This window comes from Dendrobates tinctorius, unplaced genomic scaffold, assembly GCF_039654945.1.
Source record: "Dendrobates tinctorius isolate UK_male_01 unplaced genomic scaffold, ASM3965494v1 ptg000022l, whole genome shotgun sequence".
In the NCBI taxonomy this organism is placed as follows: Eukaryota; Metazoa; Chordata; class Amphibia; order Anura; family Dendrobatidae; genus Dendrobates; species Dendrobates tinctorius.
In genome coordinates, this window is record NW_027361690.1 from 111,894,498 (window position 1) to 111,917,664 (window position 23,167).

Consider the following 23,167-nt stretch of genomic DNA (forward strand, 5'->3'; position numbering starts at 1 on the left):
ACACGTACCTGCGACCGCCCCCCCCCGCTGGATATCGCTGATCGCGCGAGATCGTCCTGGGCCATATTTTCCTCACGTCCTGCTGATGCTATCTAGCGACGCATGGACGCAGGCGGAAGTTGTCATCATCGCTGTCGTGTGACAGGTAAGAGCGACCGCCGAGCATCGCTGGATCGTTGCTGCGTCGCTGGTGAGATCTGCCTGTTTGGCAGCTCACTAGCGATCATTTAGTGATGCAGCAGCGATACTGACCGGGTCGTATCATTGTCGGGATCGCTGGTGCATCGCTAAATGTAACGGGACCCTAACTGTGAGTTGTATGGAGCTGAGCAAAGAGAGCGAGGATGTTGAGCTGCAACTACGAGACGAGTGAGCAGTTTTCTTGCCTTATGAATTCCTTGCATACAGTGGGGCAAAAAAGTATTTAGTCAGTCAGCAATAGTGCAAGTTCCACCACTTAAAAAGATGAGAGGCGTCTGTAATTTACATCATAGGTAGACCTCAACTATGGGAGACAAACTGAGAAAAAAAAATCCAGAAAATCACATTGTCTGTTTTTTTTTCATTTTATTTGCATATTATGGTGGAAAATAAGTATTTGGTCAGAAACAAGAAATCAAGATTTCTGGCTCTCACAGACCTGTAACTTCCTCTTTAAGAGTCTCCTCTTTCCTCCACTCATTACCTGTAGTAATGGCACCTGTTTAAACTTGTTATCAGTATAAAAAGACACCTGTGCACACCCTCAAACAGTCTGACTCCAAACTCCACTATGGTGAAGACCAAAGAGCTGTCAAAGGACACCAGAAACAAAATTGTAGCCCTGCACCAGGCTGGGAAGACTGAATCTGCAATAGCCAACCAGCTTGGAGTGAAGAAATCAACTTTGGGAGCAATAATTAGAAAATGGAAGACATACAAGACCACTGATAATCTCCCACGATCTGGTGCTCCACGCAAAATCCCACCCCGTGGGGTCAGAATTATCACAAGAACGGTGAGCAAAAATCCCAGAACCACGCGGGGGGACCTAGTGAATGAACTGCAGAGAGCTGGGACCAATGTAACAAGGCCTACCATAAGTAACACACTACGCCACCATGGGCTCAGATCCTGCAGTGCCAGATGTGTCCCACTGCTTAAGCCTGTACATGTCCGGGCCCGTCTGAAGTTTGCTAGAGAGCATTTGGATGATCCAGAGTAGTTTTGGGAGAATGTCCTATGGTCTGATGAAACCAAACTGGAACTGTTTGGTAGAAACACAACTTGTCGTGTTTGGAGGAAAAAGAATACTGAGTTGCATCCATCAAACACCATACCTACTGTAAAGCATGGTGGTGGAAACATCATGCTTTGGGGCTGTTTCTCTGCAAAGGGGCCAGGACGACTGATCCGGGTACATGAAAGAATGAATGGGGCCATGTATCGTGAGATTTTGAGTGCAAACCTCCTTCCATCAGCAAGGGCATTGAAGATGAAACGTGGCTGGGTCTTTCAACATGACAATGATCCAAAGCACACCGCCAGGGCAATGAAGGAGTGGCTTCGTTAGAAGCATTTCAAGGTCCTGGAGTGGCCTAGCCAGTCTCCAGATCTCAACCCTATAGAAAACCTTTGGAGGGAGTTGAAAGTCCGTGTTGCCAAGCGAAAAGCCAAAAACATCACTGCTCTAGAGGAGATCTGCATGGAGGAATGGGCCAACATACCAACAACAGTGTGTGGCAACCTTGTGAAGACTTACAGAAAACGTTTGACCTCTGTCATTGCCAACAAAGGATATATCACAAAGTATTGAGATGAAATTTTGTTTCTGACCAAATACTTATTTTCCACCATAATATGCAAATAAAATGAAAAAAAAAACAGACAATGTGATTTTCTGGATTTTTTTTTCTCAGTTTGTCTCCCATAGTTGAGGTCTACCTATGATGTAAATTACAGACGCCTCTCATCTTTTTAAGTGGTGGAACTTGCACTATTGCTGACTGACTAAATACTTTTTTGCCCCACTGTATGTCTAACACTCTGGTCCACGTTACATCACCAAGAAATTATGTTCTAGAGGGCAAGAAATGGGCATCAGAAGCGACACCTTCCCCAATTTCCAACCACATAAATGCCACTGTCACAACAACTCCAGGGACTAAACTGCTGGCTCTATTTGCAGCAATTACTCTTATGTGCCAACTGTATACCACACCCGGCACCCGCACTGCATGGAGCAGTTGTTGGCCTTAGCCGCCATTACATTGATTGTGTTCCTGACCTCTGCGGGTTGCTATGGGCATCCATTTTTTTAAATGTTCTTTTTATTTTATCCTAAACATTAGGCTTGTTTTTATGCCAATAGTAAAGATGATGACTGCCATTTATATCCTGCTTTTTTCCTAATACGAGCTGCAGATTAGACAGGTGGATATTTTCTTTTCATATGAAAATTAAACTGGCATCTACAAGAAAATGGGAACAAAAAAATAAATAATGCTGCAAATGACTCATTATTTTCCTTTTTTTTTTCCCCCAATGCAGCATTGAAATGGAGGATTATTTTTCGCCGCCGTCCATTCACAGGACTGTCTGAGGGACACACAATGAGAAGAAATCATTTACCCGTAATTTACACATTGCTAACAAAAAATACCTATATCGACGGAAATGAAAGCGGGAGAGAGAACGTGCCGCCATAATGTAGAGTGTTTATATGTCATTAACTAGACATATCTGACTGTCTCCTTGTCTCCCTTCCCAGATCTGCACTTGTCACGGCTTAAAATAGATGTTTACTGAGCGGTTTCCTAGTGCCGCGGAGCAGGGATTATAATTAAGGCGCACCAAAACAAGCTACATGTTAACCCCACACACCGGTACTCGCTGCTAGACTCCATTACAGGAAGGTAAGTTGTGTCTGCTTTATTGTCCAGCTATGGTCTGGAGGGACATGGGGAGAATGGATTTGCTGCCTCCTAATTACACATGTAGGTCGCAGCACCGAATTCATCAGACGTAGCAGGAATGAGCTTGGGTGATGTGTTGTCTGTGGTTTTACATAGACCAGCGAGTCGATCTGCTAAGAGCAATGAGGTTTTAATTATGGGCAAGTAAGGCAACCCTATATAGTTCAGATCAGCAACAGTTTATATTTTACCCTTTGTTCCAGTTTGCTTTACTATCTTCCTAACTTTTTATATAGATTTGGGTGCTGTCTTTCTTTTTTATTAAAAGCGTTACCTATGGCATATTATTGAAGGGTTATTTCCCCGCGAAAAAAAAAAGTTATTCTATACCCATGAGATAGGGGATAACATGCTGATCGATTATGGTCTGACCATTGGGACCCCCAACAATATTGAAATAGGGGATATAGAACCCAGCAAATATGATTATGCAAGCCCCATCCTGAATGGAGTGAAAATGGGACCACCGAGTGCAGCCAGCGGCTATTTCCCACAAGTACCACAGACAGTGAAGGGAATGGAGGCTGAGCATGCACACCTCCACTCCAATCAGGATGAGGCAGCAGATTCTAGTTCTATAGGTTTCGAAGTTCCGTTCTCAGGATCATTTGGGTTCCCATCAGTCAGCAAGTTATCATCTTTCTTTTTGATCAAGAATAACTTGATTTTTGGTGGTGAAAAAACCCTTAAGATGTTGTTCACCATGCAATCTCACCGCATACAAAAAACCTATGCATAGACCCTCATCCACATAACATACAGATGTAACAATTGCCACCATGATAGTCAAAAAAATACATTAATAATTTAGTGCGCTTTGCTGTCCTATGCTATATACACTCACTGGCCACTTTATTAGGTACACCTGTCCAACTGTGTGTTAAGACTTAATTTCTAATCAGCCAATCACATGGTGGCAACTCAGTGCATTTAGGCATGTAGACATGGTCAAGACAATCTCCTGCAGTTCAAACCGAGCATCAGTATGGGGAAGAAAGGTGATTTGAGTGCCTTTGAACGTGGCATGATTGTTGGTGCCAGAAGGGCTGGTCTGAGAATTTCAGAAACTGCTGATCTACTGGGATTTTCACGCACAACCATCTCTAGGGTTTACAGAGAATGGTCCGAAAAAGAAAAAAAATCCAGTGAGCGGCAGTTCTGTGGCCGGAAATGCCATGTTGATGCCAGAGGTCAGAGGAGAATGGGCAGACTGGTTCGAGCTGATAGAAAGGCAACAGTGACTCAAATTGCCACCCGTTACAACCAAGGTAGGCAGAAGAGCATCTCTGAACGCACAGTGCGTCGAACTTTGAGGCAGATGGGCTACAGCAGCAGAAGACCACACTGGGTACCACTCCTCTCAGCTAAGAACAGGAAACTGAGGCTACAATTTGCACAAGCTCATCGAAATTGGACAGTAGAAGATTGGAAAAACGTTGCCTGGTCTGATGAGTCTCGATTTCTGCTGCGACATTCGGATGGTAGGGTCAGAATTTGGCGTAAACAACATGAAAGCATGGATCCATCCTGCCTTGTATCAACGGTTCAGGCTGGTGGTGGTGGTGTCATGGTGTGGGGAATTTTTTCTGGGCACTCTTTGGGCCCCTTGGTACCAATTGAGCAGCGTTGCAACGCCACAGCCTACCTGAGTATTGTTGCTGACCATGTCCATCCCTTTATGACCACAATGTACCCAACATCTGATGGCTACTTTCAGCAGGATAATGCGCCATGTCATAAAGCTCGAATCATCTCAGATTGGTTTCTTGAACATGACAATGAGTTTACTGTACTCAAATGGCCTCCTCAGTCACCAGATCTCAATCCAATAGAGCATCTTTGGGATGTGGTGGAACGGGAGATTCGCATCAGGGATGTGCAGCCGACAAATCTGCGCCAACTGTGTGATGCCATCATGTCAATATGGTCCAAAATCTCTGAGGAATGCTTCCAGCACCTTGTTGAATCTCTGCCACGAAGAATTGAGGCAGTTCTGAAGGCAAAAGGGGGTCCAACTCCTTACTAGCATGGTGTACCTAATAAAGTGGCCAGTGAGTGTACATAGCATGATGTATAATCCGATCATGTCTGATGCTCTGGCCGAGGAACTCCCACCAAATGGCGAGAGGACATAGCATGTAAAGACAGGAGTGCAGTGGATCCCGGGCACTGCTGCTGCTGACAAAGGTTAACCCATGAAGTAAGTGTAAAAACTTCCAATTTATTGCTACACTACTCCTTCCTCAGGCATAACTTATACTCTGAAACGCATTGAAATAAATTGGAAGTTTTTGATACTTACTGCCTGGATTAACCTTTGTCAGCAGCATTGCCCGGGATTCACCGCACCAAACTCCTCTCTTTTTTACATGCTACATGGGTAGTTGTGAACGACCAACCCTCCAACTTGCCCTCACTTGTTGCCCATGGTGTTGCACAGGGAGCGTCTCTAGCTTTTTATCTCTTTAGATACACAGAGCATGGTCACCATCGTTCAGTTTGAACAGGCGGCCAGCTATGCCAGCATGTGTGCCATGTTGCGACCAAAGCGCGCAACAACCTTCAATATAATGACTACAGTTGCATGCTACAGGAATGTTCTTTTGGCCTCCATCAGGCTGATATACATTTGTAAGGTCCCATTCAGACGTCTGCTTTTCATGTACATGTTCTGCGTTTTTTGTCTATGGAACCGTTCTCATGTCTGAATTTTTGAAAAAACAAAATGGGGACATCCATTTTTATGTTGCTTATGGATCAAATTCCCTAATGCAAATCTTTGGGTTAGTCAAAAACATACACAGAACTCATATGGCATCCACACTGTATTCTTGTGCTGTCTATTTTTTCCTGTTTGCTGGGAGAAGCTTGAGAAACCTCCATCAAGTATTTTTTCCATATGAGAAAAACTGAAGAAACTTTGATGGAAAAACTGACACAAAAAGCATCAGTGTCCCGGCCTTCCCTCACAGAGCATTGTGTTTCACTCTTCAGCGTACCTGCATCTCCAGGTTCGGGTCCCCCTGGGCACTTCCCAAGTGGCATTGGCTCTCCTCCAAGGCGACTTCCAGTAAGTGAGACACAGTCCAGAGTAACTTGAACGTTTCCTTTACTTAAAACTTCACACATTATATCCACAGTTGGCACATCATGAGATACACATTCAACTTCACTTGCTTCCTCAGCTCTCCCTACTTTGCTGACGCTTCTATATGGCACACGTCCGGACCGGACCATATTAGACTGTTTCCCAGCTTCTTCCTGGCCTAACCTTGCCATGATGACAATTCCTTCTGCCTGTTTTGCCCCAGAATTGAAATCATCAGCCATCTGGTTTGGTTGCCTCTGGAAAAGCATCCGACCCATCTGTAACGTTCCCTGCGAAGCTTCAACTTCCTTCTGTTCCTCACTCCAACTGACTCCCGCCCTAAAGGCGTCCACCCAGGCTATGAGTCGCCACATCTTCTCTCTACTGTACTGGCCCACTGTATTGATGTCCAGTGGCCGTGGATAACGTGGGCTGTCGCTGCTTGACGTTACGTGGCTACCGAGCCGTCCTGGGCCTATAGCCCATATGGACACTTCGGGCACCCTGGCCCCATCTGAACTAACTTCCCTTCTTCTCTAACCTTAACTCCTGGCAGCCCCTTCTACTTAACCCTATCCTACCTACTATGAGTGCTCCCCTCTAGTGTCCAAAACAGAGCACTACGCTTTCCCTGTACTGTGACTGACAAACATGAAGTGCAATAAACATTATCACAAGTATGTACAAGTAAATGCAACAACACAGTAAAACGTGAAGGGAAAACGATGGTAATACCCAGAAGGGGTAGCAGTACCATGTCATACGTGCGGTAATGCATGTAAACATGTAGCAATACCAGTTAGCAAAGAGTAATAAATACAACAAAGGACATAGAGCAAAATTGTTATTATGGAGACAACTTCATAGGTAACTGGAAGACCAAGCAAATCTGCTACAAGGCCATTATACTGCCAGACACAGGATCAATCACTGACATTTTTTCCGTTGGAATCACACCCTCTCAACACTGAAGATCATAACTAAGGGTGGTTTCACATTTGCCCTTCCAGCAGCAGCATCGGCCTGCACACGGCCACCGCTAAGCCCCGCCCCCTGCCGCGCCTCCTCCGGTAGCTCCGCCTAGAGGCGCATGACGCTGCATGCAACCTGCGTCCCCTATCTTTAGCATTGGGGACGCAGGCCATGTGCAGATATGCGTTTGCCAACACATCCGCCCTTTTGACGGTGTGCCGACCAGCGCCAAACGCAACCTGTTGCAATTTGGTGCGTTCGGCGCAAGTTCAAAAGGATGCATGCGCCGCCAAATGCATACCTGCGCACGGCCTGCGTCCCCAGTACTAGAGACAGGGGACGCAGGTCGCATGCAGCGTCATGCGCCCCTAGGCGGAGCTACCGGAGGAGGCATGGCAGGGGTGGGGCTTAGCGGCGGCCGTGCACAGGCCGACGCTGCTGCTGGAAACGCAAATGTAAAACCACCCTAAGGGAAATGTGAGCAGAAGCTCAATGAGCCACTTTTCACGAGGGCACAGCTGTTTTCACTTGTTGCATTTACTCTGCTTTCCACTCTGTGGTCATAATTTGAATTGCATATGTGGTGCCCCTGAGGCTCAGTCGCCACAGAGGTGGTGCCCTACCATCCAGGTAAGTTGGAGGCTCCTGACCACGCTCCAACAGAGTAGTTAAGCAAAACCACATTGTGGCTCCTTGCTTAGAGAGTAGCAGAGCACCTTTGGTGGTTCCCTGCTTGGAACACTAAACGTGCTGGGAGGCGGGTGGAGTGGAGAATACATAAAAGTGCGGGAAGATTTAGAAAGTCAGTCAGTCAGTAGGTCAGTCTGAGAGAGGAAGCCACTCAGAGAGAAGTGAGGAAAGAAGATCCCTGAGAGAGGGATGGAGGAAGGAGGTGCTGCAGCAGACCTGAGTGACCCGGGTCTGCTGGCACTGGAAAGGGAAGAAGGAGAAAGACATTGAACGGAAACCTGATCTTCCATAAGAAGGAAAGAATAGTACGGAACGTAGGAGTAAAAGGGAACAGAGAGGATGTGGGTTAGAGGAAGAACCCTGCCTAGAAGTTCTAAGCGCAAGGCCGGGGCCCGGTCCCCGAGGTTGTATGGACACTAATGGTTCTTCAGCAGACACCGGTGGAGTAGTGGGCTGTAAATGCACTACTCCCATCTAAGACTTGGGGCACAACAGCAACTCGGATAGTGAGCCGGAACTCAGGAGTAAGGAGTCCCCGAAGCAGGCTACAGCTGTCTGCCGTACAAGTAGAGGTCTTGGAAACATCAGTCAGGAGGCACTCCAGTGTAACTAAGTACAGGGAGTACTTCACACTTAAAGGCGCTATAGAGGAGACGTTCAGAAAGGTACATGTTGGCGGAGCATTGGAAGGGAGCATTCCATCTTGCCTGGAGGTTGACTGAGTCCCTGACCTGGAGGACATGACACGGAGGCAGGCACCTGTGTGTACTAGAGACTGTGAGTAAAGCTTTGGAACTACAAGCCCCAGTGTCCTCCATTCATTCTTGCATCAACGCACCCAGCACCGCTACATCTGGGTACCAGCTTCTACACCGCTTGTGCCTCTCCTCTAATTCCACATCTATACTGCCCTGGGACTACAGCTCCACCTGTGGGGAGCTTCACCATTTTGGCTGCAACACACCATCAGTCCCAGAGGATCTGCATGCAGCGTCGGCCTAACACCTCACTTGCCGAACACCACAGGTGGCATCACGAACTATTCATTTAACTACATTACACCACCATTCCAATTCCCCCATTATTGGGCGCCCAGGGCCACGGTCCGGGTCACCGCTGCTGTGACACATCCCGCTGATACCGGCCCGGTACCGAGTACCCCACGGCCGTGGGAGGGCGACCCATATGTATGTACGGTCGGGATCACACATCCAAGGAATACGGCCGTGACTGCCGCCGGCACTCAGGAGTGGAGCGTGCGGCTGCATGTATTGCTATGCGGCCGCACACTCCGCTCCCAAGTGCCGACGGCAGTGCCGGGTATTAACATGCGAGACTCGGCCGTGTTTCTCGCATGTGTGATCCCGGCTTAAAAAAAAATATTTCACAGCTCAGACCCAAATTCATCATGGCCAGCTGTTTTCACACCAGACTTGATGAGGTGATGAGGTGGTGTGGTAGAGTCAGACGCTCTTAATTCATAAAGAGGATCACACAGGTGACCGTTTGCCTCACCAAAAATCTCACTCTAGTCGTGAACTGGAATAAGATTTCTGATATATGGAATGCCACAGCTTGTCATGAATTAGGCCACGTTCACACGTTCAGTAATTGGTCAGTATTTTATATCAGTATTTGTAAGCCAAAATCAGGAGTGGAAGAAAGTATAACAGAAACCCGTCAAGTCTTCTGCATCATTCATCAACTCCTGCTTTTAATGTAAAATGCAGAACAAAGACTGAACGTGTGAACATGACTAAGTAAAACAGGTTTAGGTAAACAAGGCAACCAGTTCAGTAGTTAACTTATCAAACCAGCGACTTCAGCAGTTGGAGTCCTGGGTGTAAACGTTGGCACCAAGGCCATGGCACACATGGCATTGTCCTGGGGAAGATGGTGCCTTGGATCCTGGTGACGGCGGAGATGCCTCATGGTCCTGGCGACGGTCCTGGGTCAGAAGGATGAAGGGACAGGGAGAATAAAGTCTCTATCCTGGGCAGAGGTTAACACTGCGTGGCAACTGTATGCGGACTTATCAGGGTACAGTTCAAAACGGATCTCCCGTATTTCCTGCCAGTATGGGCGCATGTCTACGTTCCACCCACGGGCCTTATGACTCACGATCAGCAGTATCAGTGGCGTCGGTGGTGTCAGCGGTGTCAGTGGTGTCAGCGGTAGCAGCGATGTCAGCAGACATGGGACAGTTGTCTGTCGACAGTCTCTGGTTGTGGCGCTGCGGCCCCTCAGGCTTGAACCTACTCGATTGCGATGCTCTGAGGTCGGAGCACTCACTCTGTTCACCTGCGTGATGCACGTTCCCGCCAAGTCTCATAATAGCACATAATGAATTTTGGCATAGAGAGTAATAATCAATCATGAAAGGAAAGATCAAGGCTGAAAGGCACATACCGATATATTGTACTGTGAGGTTCTTAGTGACTGGGCTTTGTGAAATAAACCTGAGGGAGAATCAAGGTGCTATAAAAGCCAAAATAACTTTGTGAGTGATGAGATAACTATGTCACCTGAGTTACATACCAATCCTATGAGGAGGCACATGTGGCCGTCCCACTGCTGAAAACAAAGAACAGCGCTGAAATGATACTAGAGTGACGTGACTTGCTGCCACTAATCCATCTGTGTGAAGCATATAGATCTTACCGTGGTAGTATGTGGAGTGTGGACGCGGTATCCGCCGCGAATCCAAGGCGCTGTAGTGTGGGAGATTGTCAGGGTTATATAGCCCTGTAAATCATGAACCCTGAATGGGAGCGCGCCACTGGAAGTCGGTGGGCGTGTACTAAACATGTCATAGTGCGCTCAGGCGCTGGGAGAGAACAGGAGGGGGCGTGTCAGCAATGAGCCCGGGGAGTGTACTACAGCCTGTCAGGCTGGTTCACAGGGCAGTGCGGTGAAGAGGAGTTATAAAACCCTGGGGGCTACCGCGGTGCCGGTATCACAGGTGCCAATGGTGAAGATAGTGGCTATTCAGTGCTTTGGAGGTGACGATTCAAACAATCACAGTTGTTGATTCTGTAAATGAGATAAAGTATAATTAGTATCGGGGGGTATACAGTATTACAGTGGTATTCAAGAACAAATACAAAATTGGAAAGTCAAACGAGGTCATTATTTATACCATTATCACAATGGTGACGATTGCAGAGAGATAGAGTCAAGGTATCAGATAATGCCAGACATTATGATTGTAAGAAGGCCTGTGTGTCATAATCTTTATTTAACCCCTTGGGTGTCAGGGTGTTGAGCTCATGAATCCAATAGGCCTCTCTCCTTTTTAACATGTTAATACGGTTGCCTCCTCTGCGTAATGGATGAATTTGCTCAATAACTTGAAATTTCAATTGAGCAATGGTATGGCCAGCAGTAATAAAATGGTACGGGATGGGGAGAAGCATGTTCTTGCACCTGATCGTAGATTTGTGCTTGGATATACGATCCCTGATATGTTGTGTGGTTTCCCCACCATGTATATACTTTCTTTTGAATTTTATTATTTTCATCTTTATTTATATTTCACAGTACATTGATGAAGGTCCTAGACCGAAACGTCTGTGTATGTACAGTATGTACTGTTATTTATTAAAATCACCTTTCTGCATCAGAATCTTTTGGTGTGTGCCAAGTTTATATATATCAAGTTCACAGATTAGGATCCTACTTGGGCACCACCTCTGACCTCCAGGGTTGTGCCAACGGTTCTGTTCCCGCCAAGTCTGACTTGTTTTCCGAGCGCCGCAGTTTTTTAAACTTAGCCGCACCCCCTATCACTGAGTGCAACAACTGTTCCGGGACCTTAAGCTTTCCCCCGTGCAATAAAGGTGACAGCCCCGACATTTCCGGATCCATCCCGGAAAAGGTACGCCTGAGCTGGTTCTTCTCCTTACATTAGTGCTCTCCTTCGGAAATTAAATGTGCTGTCTCATCTAAGGTTATTATTGTATGCTTATATAGTTGTGTTATGTTACCTTTCTATGTGTTCAGTCTTGCATTTGGTCTGCTGCCACCTGCTGTCCTTTTTCTGTATAGCAGATTGCAGCTAATTATTTTTAGTACATGCCTTCAACTTCCTGGTCAGGTGACTCCTTCTCTTCCTGCCGGTGGCCATTACTAGTTTCTTTTTCTCCTGGGAGAGACAGGTTTACCAGGCTGTGAAAGGCATCAGTTTTTTGACCACTCACAGTTTGCTAAATTTGCTGAATCATCTTGCTGCACAACTTGCTGCACACACATTGCTGTGCCACCTCGGTCGTTACACCTGCATTTCTGGAGAAGTACTGCATTACCAATCATACGCTTTATGTCCAGATTTCCAATAAACAAGTCTGCACTTCACCATATCTGGTGTGTATCATCTCTCCGGACGCATGAACAGCAAAACAGCAACAATGGTCCTGTCTGCTCTGCATTGAGGTAACGGAAGGTAGGTATCTCTCCCAGCACCAATCAGCTACACCTCCATTTGCCTCATGTGGGGACAGAACAGTCAAAAAACTGCCTTGAAGCCCGGCAAAAAATCACCCTTATATCCTAACCCGTCTGCCCGCTCACATACTGCAGCCCTGCTCTGCTAAGAAATTCTGCAGTGTCACCACAGACCGCATTGTGCATAGAGACTGTCTGCATATTATACAACATCGCTGCAGATTGTCGGACTGCAAAACCCCACAATTCTCTAAAAGCACATTGGGAATCTCGTCAGGATGTCTTAACTAAGCTGCACTGCAATTTCCAGCACCCAATTCAAAAGTTCAGTTTCTTAAAGAGACAGTGCACCTTAAATCAAAATGGCCGAAAAAGACCCTGCACAGTCTCCCACTGCTGAAACAGAGCAAATACTACCCGATACTGTCCATTATGAAGAGGGGGAAATAGAGCCAGCTTCAGAAACATATTTTTACATATTTCCCATAAGGGATGGAGGCATTGCTCTAGAATCACTGCATTGAGAAACATGTGATGGTGTCTACGCAGTGTTGGATGTTGATCTCCTTGAGTTCATTCATCCTCATTTTTCAGTCTTCTACTAGGCATTGCTCCTACTGGCCAGTTTCCTACTCCACACGGATGAGGGGCAATACCCCGAAACAGCTGTCTGTGGATGGATACCATGTTTTGGCATAGGTGGTTTCCTTTATTGGAGACTGCCCTTCCCGTGGTTGTTCCTTCCCAGGGAAAGACCTGGCTAGTCATTGCTTGCGTTGAGAAACATGTGATGGTGTCTCCGCGGCTTGTGTTTTGTATATTTTTGCATATTTCCCATAAGGGATGGGGGCATTGCTCTAGAATCACTGCGTTGAGAAACATGTGATGGTGTCTCCGCAGTGTTGGATGTTGATCTCCATGAGTTCATTCATCCTCATTTTTCACAGTCTTCCACTAGGCATTGCTCCTACTGGCCAGTTTCCTACTCCACACTGATGAGGGGCAATACCCCGAAACAGCTGTCTGTGGATGGATACCATGTTTTGGCATAGGTGGTTTCCTTCATTGGAGACTGCCCTTCCCGTGGTTGTTCCTTCCCGGGAAAAGACCTGGCTAGTCATTTCTTGCGTGGAGAAACATGTGATGGTGTCTCCGCGGCTTGTGTTTTGTATATTTTTACATATTTCCCATAAGGGATGCGGGCATTGCTCTAGAATCACTGCATTGAGAAACATGTGATGCTGTCTCCGCAGTGTTGGATGTTGATCTCCATGAGTTCATTCATCCTCATTTTTCACAGAAACAGACCAAGACTCACGACCAAGACGCTCTGTCAAACCAACCATAAAGGTCGTCGAAAACTATCACAGTACAAAGGATGAGTTCAATGACAACCTGGATGACCTATGGGAACAAGTCACCTCCCTCATGTCAAGCATCCAACGCCACAAAAATGATGCAGCGAGTCTACAGGACTCTATAAAACGGCTAGACATGGCCCACGGAAGATACAAGATACAAGAGACTATCCGCAAGGTCCGTTGCCTTCCTAAAAGACTCTAATATTGATGAAACCTCATCAGAATTATGCAATGTAGATTCAACAGAAAGAGAAAGGGATGCCGTCGTGCAAGACGCCAAAGATAAAGCGGAGCTCCCTATTGCTCATCTGCAAGAATCAAGATCCCACAGGTCAGGCTCATCCAGACACTCTGCTCGGTCATACAAATCATCCTGCTCAAGAACTTCAGCCCTCAGCGACAGAATCCTAGAGGCCCATTTAAACGCAGAGCGATCCAAGCTAAGACGCTCCTACACAGAAAAGAAAGCAGAAGCAGAGGCAGAAAGCAAAAAGGCAGAGGCCGAGGCAGAAGCCAAGAAAGCAAAGGCAGAGGCCCAAGCAAAGATCCTTCAAACAGAAATGGAGGAAAAAATCGCATTAGCTGAAGTAAAAATACTTGAGCAAGCATTGAATCAAACCCTCGACCTGATTTGCCTACCACCACTGGAAGAAGAGGACCCAGCTGTCCGTACCAGTGATTACGTGCAGAAACAGATATCTGCAGCACACAACTTCTCCAGCGACGTTCAACCCACCAATGTGGAAACGTCCAAGTCAGCCCAATTTACGGTGCCAGTGTTACTCATAGCATCTGCAGAGACCCAAGACTAACGCCATAATGTGTCCCCTCAGGTGCAGCAATCATCACAAGACAACCTCAAGATGCACTTCAGTCCATCAACACAGTTCAAGCCGCAGTCATCAAAATCTCCAGAGGTTAAACCACAGCTCATCCCTGCAGCAACATCATTCTACCCGGGAACAATTCACCCTTCCACGCCACACAGCTTATACGCCCGAGAGGCAACACAAGCTAACATGGTAACAAGGAGTGAAGGATCGGATATGCCCGAGTTAGCCAGGTTTATGGTGAGCAAAGATCTAATCAGCACCAGCCTCTCAAAGTTTGACGACTGTGCAGAGAACTACAGAGCCTGGAAGGCAACCTTCAAGGCCACGATTGCTGACCTCAACCTATCTGCAGAACGGGAGCTCGACCTCATGGTAAAATGGTTGGGTCCAGACTCCACAAACCGCATCAAGAGTCTTCGGACCGTCTACATGGGGCAAGCTGACGTAGGTCTCGCTGCTGCCTGGCTGAGATTCGAAAGAACCTATGGCAGTGCTGAAGCCATAGAAAAGTCCCTATTCAAGAGACTGCAGAACGTTCCAAGGATCAACCTTAAGGAAGCCCACAAGCTTCTGGACTTAAGCGACCTGCTTATGGAGCTGGATCTTGCAAAAGGAGACCCTCGTCTGTCTGGGTTCACCCCATGGGCAGTGTCCAGGTAGCATAATCCAATCATCTCAAAGCTGCCGCATAGTCTGCAAGAGAAGTGGGCAGTATGCGTTTCCAGGTACAAAAGATCACATGATGTCACCTTTCCTCCGTTCAATCAGTTCTGCAAGTTTGTCGCCGAACAGGCCCAAATGAGAAACGACCCTAGCCTAGACTTCCTGGAGTCTAACACTACAGCTCCAGCAACACCGTCATCAAAGTATGAAAGCGTCACACATAGGTGCAAGGACTTGAGGAGCATTATAAGTGTCAGAAAGACTAACCTGCCACCACCTGCAGTAACCGCCGATAAACAGTACACTATTCCATCGAGAGATAAGTCTTTCAATCGTTAGTGTCCCATTCACAAAAAAACACACTCATTGAACAAATGTAGAGGCTTCAGGTCCAAAACCATGCAGGAGCGCAAGAAAATCCTCAGCGAACTTGAGGTATGTTTCAAGTGCTGCGCCTCATTAGAACACATGGCTAAGGATTGTGAATCTGCCATTAAGTGTGAAGAGTGTCATAGTGACAAACACCCTTCAGCTTTGCATCCAACCTCAGCCACCAGCGATCCAGCAGTCGCAATTACCTCTAGTCCGGCTACAAGCCATGAAAGGGAGCCACAGAATAACGCCAATTCTACCACGGCTGTCTCCTGCTCATGCTCAGAGGTATGTGAGGAGAGACAAAGTGATAAATCCTGTGCCAGGATATGCCTAATCAGAGTTTATCCAGAAGGGCAACCAGAGAAAGCCGTAAGAATGTATGCCATCATTGATGATCAGAGCAATCGATCCCTAGCTGGACCTAAGTTCTTTGAAGCCTTTGGAATCAAGGGACCAGCAACGCCCTATACTCTGAACACTTGCTCAGGCCGCATAGAGACTAGCGGCAGGAGGGCACAAGGTTTCATTGCGTCTCCTGTCAACGGAGGCGTATAAATACCCCTACCTACGCTAATCAAATGCGACCAAATACCCAGCCAAAGGGATGAGATTCCTACTCCAGAAGCTGCGTTCCACCAACCACACCTAAGGCACCTAGTCAGCGTTATCCCACCTGTGACGAACAGCCCACCGCCGTTCGTCCACTTACGGGCGACACTAACGGGAGTCCCGCTGCCACCAAAACGCGACGGACAGCGGACCCTGTGTCACCACTATGTCACAGTCCCACCACTGACACGGGTGTATCAGCGGACGGAGGGGCGTGACACAATGCCGGCACACGGCTATCACAGGCGCAGTGGGGCTTATCTTAGTTATCCCAACACTGGCACCATGTGACCAAAAATATCCAGCAAGCTAATCTCGCTCTACAATTTGCCGCAGGGGGAGTTTAATTTGGATGCCCCACCACTGCTATCAATCTTCCAAGTACTGCGGGGATTTATGTATATCCCACTTTCTCAGTTCCACTTTGGAACTCGCAGCTCTCCGGCGCCCCCCCTTACCCTCAGGTCAGTCAGGGAACTGCACCTAGGATAATTGGTCGCCGGACGGGCTGCCTGTTGTGAACCGGCAATTAGGCTTCTGCAGTAAGGGAATTATCAATGCTGTGGCTGAAGCCCCTTACTCAGCAATATAAGACCCTTCTAGACTGCCAGCCAGCCGTAATAGCCATACACAACGCGCTGCCACCAGTCACGGTTACTTAATTCACAGTGTTAAATTAAGAGGGTCCGTGGCAAACCCCTTGAATTAGTAGCGATTATCTATCAAAGGCGTATAGTTCGATTCTTAGAGCATGGAGACAGATCTAAATAATTTCATTTATTTTCCGAAAGAGGACAGTGATTACAGATAAAAGTTGCTATAAAATTGAGACATAAAATATGTACAGTACAGGTATAAAATAAAAGTGGAGAAAACAAAGAGATTACACTCACAGTTCCATATTGTTCCTTAGGCAGACCATGCGGCTTTAAGGGGGGAGGAGCCACACGTCTCCATTCATCTGGAGTTCTTGTCAGCACGGACTCTGCAGCTGTTCTGAGCTGGTTTGCCCAGGAAATGCCTTATAGACTTTCCTATGTGACATCACGGAGAGGTGCATTCTGGGTTGATCCCACCTCTCTTATCCAAGTTATGTTTTGGCTACAAAACTTAGATTAGCTATAACTTTATGGGAGAAGCTGGTATGGACTCATCAGTGGTATCATGTTTCCCAGCGTAATGAGCCCATCAAGAAAACATCAAACATCTATGCGATATGACCGTCCATTTGGGCGCAAATCATATCTCGGGTTCTGGACATCCGAGAGTTTTGCAACAGGCACCACAGCGAAGCTGGGTCTGCTCGGATCGCAGAAATATGATTTTTATATTTCTGCTGGGTATGGTTTTCGCGGGACAATCCCTTATTGTTTTATTCAAACTCCTGGTTTCAAACAAAGAGTTTAGTTCCCGCACTTTTTTTCTCTTTCAGCTGAGAGAAGCCAAATGGTGTGAGGAAGATGGTCTAGCTAATTAACATTCCTGCTCTTCCAGAGGAAGTGGCAGGGTTGATAACCTGGGGGGAAGGAATTCCTATTACTGACAGTTTACAATGTCCTAGGATGGAGGATTTGTTAGCACATTGCAACAGAAAACATATCTTCGGGCATTGTACATCACACCTCCCCCCTTAAGAGGGCGCTAAGGAGGCATTACCTCTCGGTAATCTGCCATGCGCACCTCAGCGGGTTCGCCCCGGCGGGACAACCCATCGGCATTGCCGTTTTCACTGCCCTTCCTGTGTTTTACAGTAAAATCGTACTGTTGAAGGGCAAGGCTCCAGCGGAGCAATCTTCCATTGGTTCCGGACACTGTGTGCAACCAGCTCAGAGGGTTGTGGTCGGTTACCACCGTGAAGGCGCGCCCGTACAGGTAGGGCTGCAAACGTTGCAGTGCCCACACCATGGCCAGACACTCCTTCTCGATGGTCGAGTATGCCACTTCCCTCGGCAGAAGTTTCCGGCTCAGGTACAACACGGGGTGCTCTTGGTTCCCCGAGTCGACCTGGCTAAGCACAGCACCGAGGCCAAACTCGCTGGCGTCGGTCTGTACCAGAAACGGGCGACTGCTGTCGACTGCTCTCAACACTGGAGAGTTGCACAGGGCTGCTTTCAAAGCTTGGAAAGCCGCCTCACAGTCATCTGTCCAGTTGACTGTTTGGGGTAGCCTCTGCTTGGTGAGGTCAGTCAAGGGTTTGGCAAGGGCGCTATAGTCCTGTACGAACCGCCTATAGTACCCTGCAGTGCCCAAGAAGGACTTCACCTGTTTCTTGGTCCTGGGGGTGGGCCAGGACACGATTGCGTCCACTTTTTCTGGCTCCGGACTCATGGAACCCCCGCCTACCCGGTGCCCCAGGTAGTGGACCTCGCGCATGCCTATCTGGCACTTCCCCGGCTTGATGGTCAGGCCTGCCTGGTGAAGACGCTTGAGCACCTCCTGGAGGTGCTGAAGGTGTTCCTCCCAGGTGGAACTGAAGACGGCAATATCGTCTAAGTACGCCACTGCGTACTCCTCCAGTCCCCGAAGCAGGTGGTTGACCATCCGCTGGAAAGTGGCAGGGGCATTCTTCATGCCGAAGGGCATGACCGTGGACTCGTACAGTCCAAAGGGGGTGATAAAGGCGGATTTCTCCTGCGCCTCAGGGCTCAGGGGAATCTGCCAGTATCCCCGACTCAAATCCATGATGGATATGTAGTTGGCGTTTGTCAACCGCTCGAGCAGATCCTCGATGCGCGGCATCGGGTGGGCATCAGAGGTTGTGATGGCGTTGAGCCCCCTGTAGTCCACGCAGAACCGGGTGGTTCGATCCTTTTTAGGCACGAGGACTACAGGTGAAGCCCACGCACCTTTTGACCGTCGAATCACTCCCAGCCTTAACATCTCATCGACCTCTCGGCGCATGACTTGTTGCACCGTTTCAGAGATCCGATAAGGTGTTCGCCGTAATGGGGCGTGATTCCCGGTGTCCACCTCATGAACCGCTAACTCCGTCCTCCCAGGACGGTTGGTGAACACGGGCCGGAAGAGTTCCAGGGTGGCCATCAACTGCAACCGCTGGGACACGGTGAGCGAACCACTTATCTCCATGTCCTCAATGGACCCATTGGCCTTGGCCTGGGCCAGCATGTCCAGGAGGGAATCTTCCTCCCCATCCTCTGGCAGATTGCAGACCGGTAGGATGCAAGCTTCACGTTCGTAGTGCGCCTTCAGCATGTTGACGTGAAAGGCCTTGCGCCTACCCCGAGCATGGTCAAGCGTGACCACGTAGGTGACCGGGTTGAGCTGTTGGTGGACGACGTACGGGCCTTCCCAGGCTGCCTGAAGCTTATCCGTTGGTACCGGGACCAACACCCACACCTTTTGACCCACCTGGTAGGTCCGCTCCCGGGCGTTCTGGTCGTACCAGCGCTTCTGGTCAGCCTGAGCCTGCGTCATGTTGTCATGCACCAACTGCGTCAAGGTCTGCATCTTGTCACGGAAGCGCATGACATAATCCACGATGGACACTTCTGTGGGGTTTGGCTCATCTTCCCAGGATTCTCTTATCAACCCAAGGGGTCCCCGGACTCGCCTGCCATACAGGAGCTCGAAGGGGGAGAACCCGGTCGAGGCCTGCGGAACTTCTCTGTAAGCGAACAGCAGGTGTGGGAGGTACCGCTCCCAGTCGCGCCCTTGGGTCTCAACCAGTATGCGGAGCATCTGTTTGAGGGTACCGTTGAAACGTTCACACAAACCATTAGTCTGTGGGTGATACGGACTCGATACCAGCTGCGTCACCTGCATTTTCTCACAGAGAGCCTCCATTAGGCGAGACATGAATTGGGGCCCTTGATCGGTAAGCATCTCCCTGGGAAATCCTACTCTTGAAAAGATGGTCACCAGTGCGTCAGCCACCTTATCTGCCCTGGTTGAAGACAGAGCTACTGCCTCTGGGTACCGGGTAGCGTAGTCTACCACGGTGAGAATGTATCGCTTTCCGGAGCTGCTGGGGACGGACAGCGGTCCTACAATGTCCACCGCGATTCTCTGGAAAGGCTCCTCTATCACCGGCAAAGGAATAAGGGGAGCCTTAAGAGCAGGCCCCGCCTTACCCACTTTTTGACAGGTGGCACAGGAGCGGCAGTAGTGTGTTACATCTGTCCCCATCTTGGGCCAATAGAAGTGTTGAGACAGCCGTGCCTTTGTTTTGCTGATCCCCAAGTGTCCAGCGAGTGGAATCTCATGGGCAATCCGCAACAACTCAGTTCTGAACTGATAGGGGACGACCAGCTGTCTTTCCCTCAACCACTCCTTTTTAGGATCTCCGGGTACTGTCTCCCGGTACAACCTTCCTCGTTCCCAGAACACCCTCTCCTTATCAGACTTGGAGGTGGGCGTCTCGGCGAGACCTCTCAATTTCTCCAGGCTGGCATCTGAGTGCAGAGCAGCCTGGAACTCCATGCTGGAGGCTGCCAGAAGTGACGTCAGGGTCCCCTCTTTACTGGGACCCTCTGGAACCGGCTCTGGGTTCACCTCTGGTTCAGTCTCTCCTGTAGCAGCAGAGGGTCCAGAAGACAGTGCGTTACCTGCGATCTGGGCACTCTGACTGCGTGTGACAGCTGCTATGTATGCTGTCTCCCTGGGGATTTCTGCAGACCCACCAGCTGGTGCTGCCCTGGGCTCTACCTCCCCATCCACCCCCAACACTTCAGGAGCAGTGCTACTTATGGGCCAGTTACCTTCCTCGGTGGCACTGGTCAGCTGCATGGCATTACCTTCCTCATGGTCCCCATGCACCTCCCCATTTCCTTGAGCACCGTTGCTTACTCCTGCCAGGGGTTCCTCAGCCGTCTCACTCCGCAGAGTGACGGGGCTGAGCACTTCGGTACCTGTGGACACATCTACCGCTTCAAAGAAAGGGTTAACGGGTTCAGTCGGCACAGATACATCAACATCATCATCATCCTTCCTAGGAGAAGAATGGTTATCAGTTTGCTTTGGTACATTCACATCAGCATCAGCATCGTACCTGGGGAAAGAATGGTTGTTAGTTGCATCATTACTCATCAAGGCATTAGCAGGTAACACATTCAGTTTCCCATCATCAACATCATCAGGGTTAACGTTACCCTTATTATCAGTTTGGGGAAGGGTGTCAGGGACATAGTATGCAACCATCCTCCCCAAGTCAGTCCCCAATAAAACATCAGTGGGCAAATTTTCAGACACTCCCACCTCCCTCAACCCGCTCCCGGCACCCCAATCAAGAAAAACTCGTGCCACTGGCAAGGGACAACGGGTTCCTCCAATCCCGGTGACAGTCAGGGTTTTCCCCTCAACAAACTCTTCAGGGGCCGCCAGTCCAGGACGGATGAGGGTTCGTTCAGCCCCGGTGTCCTTGAGGCCTGTAGCAAGACGGGCCCCCACCTGAACAGGTTGAACGTTGTCGTCAGCCCTCCCAACCACACCTCCCACCAAAAGAACAGAGGCGTTGGGCCCGGGGGCCTTGGCTGGGGGGTTCTTCGGCCTATTCGGACAGGTGTAAAAGAAGTGACCAGGCCGCTGGCAGTGGTGACACAGGCGACTGTCAGTAGCCGGCCTGCTGTTGGCAACAGGGACTGGGCCTCCGGAGGGACGGCTAGCTGGGGCATTGGGGTTGGTTGCTGGCTTACCCCCTTTCCAGCTGGTGGCGACTGGCCTCCGCGTCTCGGGCTTCCGGTTGGCCTCGTGGTTGTCGGCGATCTGCGCCGCTTTGTCCGCGTTCGTTGGTTCGCGGTCCAGGATGAACTGTCGGACCTCAGCTGGGCAGAGATGCAGGAACTGGTCTTTGATCATCAGGTCCCGTAGCTGCTCAAAGGTTTCAACGGACAGTCCATGGATCCACTGGTCAAAGTGGGTCCTGAGTCCTTGCACCACATCACTGTAGCTATCGTGTGGGCCACGTTGGAGGTGTCGGAACTTCTTTCGGTATACCTCAGGTGTCAGCCGGTATTTGGCGATCAGCGCCTGCTTTATGGCGTCATAGTCATCATCGGCTTCTGGCGGAAGAGAAGCAAATGCCTCCAGGGCTTTGCCTTTTAGCCCTGGGGTCAAGTACCTTGCCCATTGGTCTCTAGGCAGCTGGTACTGTCTGCAGGCTTTCTCAAAGGCTCGCAGAAATGTGTCCAAGTCCCCGTCCTTTTCCATCACGGGAAAATGCTCTGGCCGGGGTTTAGGAGTCTGGACGCTGCTGGGCTCACGGCTTCGGGCTGTGAGGGCATTCCCACCCCGCTGGAGTACCTCCAGTTCATGGGCCCTCTGCGCCTGGCGCTCGGCTCTCTCAGCCTCAGCTTGGCGCTCAGCTCTCTCTGCCTGGCGCTCGGCTCGCTGCTCTGCTCTCTCTCGAGCTTGCTGGATCAGCCTCACCCGCCCATCACTGTCTTCGGCGGGGAGTTCGTCCAAGGCCATTTGCAGATAGGGGTCCACCCCGTTCTGGTTGAATGTGGGGCCAGCGCTCAGGAGTGGAGCCTCTGCTGCAGCCCCATTGCAACTTGGGCCAACTTCTGCGCTCGCTGGATTCTGGTCGTTGTCCAGCTGCACTAGAGCCGCGATCATTTGAGCTCTGTTTTTGTTCGTGGCGTCAAGGCCTTGGTACGTGCATAACGCAGCAAGAACTTCCTTTGTCTGCCGGGTGTACCAAGGTTCTCCTTTTGCCGCCATGGTTGCCAAATAAAAGATAGAAAAAGAAAAACGAAGAAACGGGAGGGGGATACTTGCAAGTACACACTAATGTCTCAGGACTAGTAACCACTGAGTCTGTTCTCCAAAACCTATGATGCAGGATTCCCGCAGGAACCGTGCAGGTTTTTAGTGAGAGGAATGATTGCTCAAACCAAATCACTAATGCTCTAGGATTATCCCACCGCGCTGCCACCAATATGTGACGAACAGCCCACCGCCGTTCGTCCACTTACGGGCGACACTAACGGGAGTCCCGCTGCCACCAAAACGCGACGGACAGCGGACCCTGTGTCACCACTATGTCACAGTCCCACCACTGACACGGGTGTATCAGCGGACGGAGGGGCGTGACACAATGCCGGCACACGGCTATCACAGGCGCAGTGGGGCTTATCTTAGTTATCCCAACACTGGCACCATGTGACCAAAAATATCCAGCAAGCTAATCTCGCTCTACAATTTGCCGCAGGGGGAGTTTAA

The 23,167-nt window shown here is 49.3% G+C and overlaps 1 protein-coding gene across 4 annotated transcripts in view; it reads left to right on the top strand.

Annotated features, from left to right (window-relative positions):
- Positions 1–2,525: 2,525 nt before the first annotated feature.
- DUSP26 (dual specificity phosphatase 26) overlaps positions 2,526–23,167 on the top strand; it is a 109,080-nt gene continuing 88,438 nt past the window's right edge. The window contains exons 1-2 of one of the 4 annotated variants that reach the window (XM_073569043.1): positions 2,526–2,612; positions 2,750–2,894. The gene's annotated coding sequence lies outside the window, so the exon portion shown is untranslated. Of the gene's footprint in view, positions 2,613–2,646; positions 2,895–5,948; positions 6,025–23,167 lie in introns of those variants that run through there. The other 3 variants (XM_073569045.1, XM_073569044.1, XM_073569042.1) reach the window with 3 other exon arrangements.